This window comes from Myotis brandtii, unplaced genomic scaffold (genome assembly GCF_000412655.1).
Source record: "Myotis brandtii unplaced genomic scaffold, ASM41265v1 scaffold466, whole genome shotgun sequence".
Classification (NCBI taxonomy): Eukaryota; Metazoa; Chordata; class Mammalia; order Chiroptera; family Vespertilionidae; genus Myotis; species Myotis brandtii.
This window is the reverse complement of record NW_005367809.1, coordinates 82,113-86,669: the sequence shown is the minus strand read 5'-3', so window position 1 is coordinate 86,669 and position 4,557 is coordinate 82,113.

Sequence of the window (4,557 nt, the reverse complement as noted above, 5' to 3'; positions counted from 1 at the left end):
ATTGATCAGCTGCCTCCGGCACTCCCCCTACTGGGGATGGAGCCCGCAACCTGGGCTTGTGCCCTGACTGGGAATCAAAACATGACCTCCTGGTTCATAGGTCGATGTTCAACCACTGAGCCACTCCGGCTGGGCTATAGTGTACCATCTTTAAATCCACTGATACATAATGAAAATGTTAATTGTTTATCACATTTTTTACATATTTTACTTTGATCTATAGTCCTCTAAATGCTGTAAAACTACATATAGCAGATTCATAATCAACCAATCAAAATTTTGCATAGATGTTTTAGCAATCTGTTCACTTTAATGTACACTCACACTAAACAACAGAAAGAGAATAAGAGATTTTATGAGTGCAAAGGTAAATTTTGCCTAACTGCCTTCCAAAAAAAAAATAGTGTAGAAAGAATGTGAGGGAACAGAAGTATGCAAAAGAATCCTATATTCACTGATCAAAATGTCATCACTAACACAAATGAGCACCTAAAACCAAACACAGTCATTTTTAAATTACTTTGGATAGAACTATGTGACTAGAGATACTCTACTCTTAGTAAGAGGAACAGACATTGTGAAGAATAAATATTATTCACAAACTTTTCAAATTTTTCTGAAGTATAAAATATTTATTTTTGTGTAACTGCAGCATTATAACATCAAAAAATTACTTTTGTTGAATATGATGTAATCAAGAGTAATACTTCAAAGCAACCAACTAAATTGCTGTAATACATTCAATTATCAGCTAAAGGGATATTCAAAATTAGCATATTGTCCTCTAGCTACAGACTAGTTAGCAAAAACAGGTACTATTTCCTCTAGAATCTCTCTATCTATATCTATATCTATATCTATATCTATATCTATATCTATATCTATCTATATCAGCCTAAGCAACTGGAACCCCAGAACGACTGGAACGACCAGAAAGACAGGTTGCTATGATGCGCACTGACCACCATGGGGCAGGTGTTCAATGCAGGAGCTGCCCCCTGGTGGTCAGTGAGCTCCCATAGCCAACCTCCCACAGCCGGCCAACCTCCCCTGTCTCTCCCCATGGCTGGCAGGAAGGCTTGGCCGGCAGCCGGCAGCTAGCAGCCGGCAGCCGAATTTCATGCACTAGGCCTCTAGTATGTTTATAATTGAAAATCAGTCTCAAGTCTTTTTTTCTTTTGTTTAAATGAATTATTAATTATCTTAAAAAACACACAGACATTTTTGCTTTCTCATGAATTGCCAAATTTAGCCAAAGTTAGTCTTGATCTTTATAATCAATATCCAAAGACTGTTGGCATCCACATTTTGGTTAAACAGACATCAATGGATCTGACATCCTTTGAGTTAGTGTACATACTAAGTTAGTTTGCATTCTTTATTAACAACATTTACATGGCTCTTTCAATGACCCATGTATTCTTTAACTACTTTCAAATATTAGCTTATTTAATTCATTTGATCTTTCTAACAACCCTAGGAATAATAAGAGCAGAAATAATTCAAAGAATTCCAAAACAGTAAACACACACACACACACACACACACACACACACAGCAGAACACCAGAAACAACTCTAATTTTTTACTCTGACTTTGATCAAAGTCATCAAACATTTTCAGTAAATTCCATGTAAGGAAATATTTTGGCTTTATTGGCCATTAAACCTCAGAGGCAACTAAACTCAAGCCTGCCATTATAGTGCTAAAAACATCCACAAACATTATACTATAAGTGCATGGGCATGGCTACAAAAAAACTTGTTTTACAAAATGATGCAATGGGCTGAATAGAGCCAATGGGTCATAGTTTGGCACCCCCTGACTTAGATGGTAAGTACTGTGTATAACTCTGGTTATGTTATAGTATAAGGGAAACCAATAACACTTGGCACTGAACTTCCAAACATTGTTCCCTTGAAGCATGCTCCTTTAGAGGGAACTGTAAAAGCAATCCATGCTCATTAAAGAAAACAAACTAGAAAATGTGATAAAAGGAAGCAAAGTCATATGTGGTACCATAGCTGAATATCATTTTGACTCATTTCATTTTGTAATATGTGAAGCCAAAATATGCACTGTTTAAAATTTGAAGTGTAAAAAATAAAGTTAAGAAATGAAAGTTCATTTTGAAAAGGAGTCATAGTTATATAAACATTAAATCATTTTCACAGATTGTACTTTGATTGTACACAATTATTTTGTCAGGATGTTTGCTGCGTTAAGACTAAGTCATTGATATAAGTGAAAGATCACAACAAGTCTTTTTCTAATCTTGAATTTTAAAAATACTGTAACTTAAAATAACAGCAGGTACATATGAAAGAGATCACACTTAGTCTTCCTATTGATGAGAAAGTTATGATTTGTGGTATATTTGGCTAGCAGGGAGGAATTGAACAGCATGGCCTTGGTAGAGAAGTAAATACATCAGTATACTTATTATGCCAAGCAAATGGAACAATTTACAAATTGGGAGTAGTGCAAAGTGTTGTCTTCTGGGCAAGAGCAACATCTATCATTACATACAGAAATAGAACACTCTGTTCAGCATGTTCCAGCCTTGGCTCTCAATTCCAAATATAAATCTTAACCCAGAACAAATCAGTGATAGGATACAGCAGAGAGAATAATACAGAGTTGACAATGCAGTGATTAGTTAATTAACCTGGGCACTCAGAGACTAGTCCTTATGAAAGAAGATACAAAAAACCAAACTGAATATTCAAACATTTCCTATAATTGTAATGATTGTATAGTGGATATAAAATTAGTGGATATAAAATAACCACTAATTTGCATACAGAAAAGTAATACATTTATACAATCGCTAAATATGCCATTTTAAGTGTCGTACTTAAAATCATCATATAACCTATTTTTTTGTGGAAAAAATTAAAAAATAGATCACTCACTAAACTTAATAATTTATATAAGGCCAAGAGACAGACTCCCCTAGGTTTTTTTTAAAAATATATTTTATTGATTTTTTACAGAGAGGAAGGAGAGATAGTAGATAGTCAGAAACATGGATGAGAGAGAAACATCGATCAGCTGCCTCCTGCACATCTCCTACTGGGGATGTGTCCGCAACCCAGGTACATGCCCTTGACCGGAGCCGAACCTGGGACCCCCCAGTCCTCAGGCAGACGCTCTATCCACTGAGCCAAACCGGTTTCGGTAACCCCTAGGTTTTTAAATAAAACTTTGCTAATGCAATTAATGAAGCACTTTCACATTACTTTATAATTGTTTACATGTCTATATAACTTGGAATAACTTGAACTACTTGAAAATACAAATTATATCTGTTGATATTTGTATACCTAATAGAATAGTTGGCATATATTCAGTATTCAATAAATAATTATTAAATTACTTCATTTGAATATGACATTTTGTTGTTTAAGCGATAATACAATGGTATATATGGAAAATACTCTTTCTTTCCAATTCTGAAGTTAGTTTAAAAGGTTTATCAGTCTTGGGATTTTCAGTTTAAAGTGGCAGTTAGGCAGCACTGTCAGTGTGGCATTTTCTGGAAAACCAAAGTTAAATATAGAAAATGCACTCCATGGGATTAAAATTGGTGGTAGAGTAGGAGGATGTTGCACAGACATGCTCCCAGGAGCAAGCTGGAATTACAACTGAAATATGGAACGGCTGCTTGAATAATCAATGGAAAACTCATAGGAGAGAACGCTGATACCCAAGGACCAAAGGTGGAGACCACATAGAGACTGGTAGGAGGGGCGGAGGCATGAAAGGGCTGGCCGGGCACCCACAGATGGCAACTGAAGTCCTGGAGAGATATCTCAGCTGTCAGGGAGTGCCGATGAGAACTCTGGGATCTAATTTGGAAGCTGGGCTCCCCAGCAGAAAGCACCAAACTGAGGAGGGGACCCACATAACATCTAGCTGTGAAAAGCAAAGGGGTGCTGTCTGCCAGGGAGTGGCAGCTGAAAGTTTGGGCTCCTGTGGAGCCACGCACCTTTTGCTCTGGCAGAGGGAAGGTGAAGTGGACTACAGCTGTGAGAGCAGAACCCAGGACTGGGGACTCAGGGAATAGAGCTCAGAAGGCAGACACCCCAAGTTTCCTGGGCTGAGTCATTTCCTCACACAGTCATTCCCTCACAAATACATAGACAATAGCAAAGGACATCTTTCCCACACAGGCATCTGCCTTGCCTGGGCGGGGAAGACAGTCAACACACCCTATTGGAAATCACCTTGCCCTGAGGCCATTTAAGAGATTAAAAGTAACAATTAGCCTCCAGGCAGAAGCAATTGCCCCACCCTGTTGAAAAAACTCTCACCACACCTGAGGACGATTGCCTGGGGGCAATTAAAGTTGGAATCCTATTAGTCTGTAAACAGAGGCAGTCTCTGGAGGCTTTGAGTCCTTGCCTGATCTAATTAGTCAGAAACAGCCTTTAACACTGTCCTGCACTAGAGATTGAGAGGGATAGAGGATCTACCTAAAACATAGTCACAAACCCAAACAGACAACGAAAATGAGGAGACAAAGAAACAACCCTCAAATGAAAGAACTGGAGA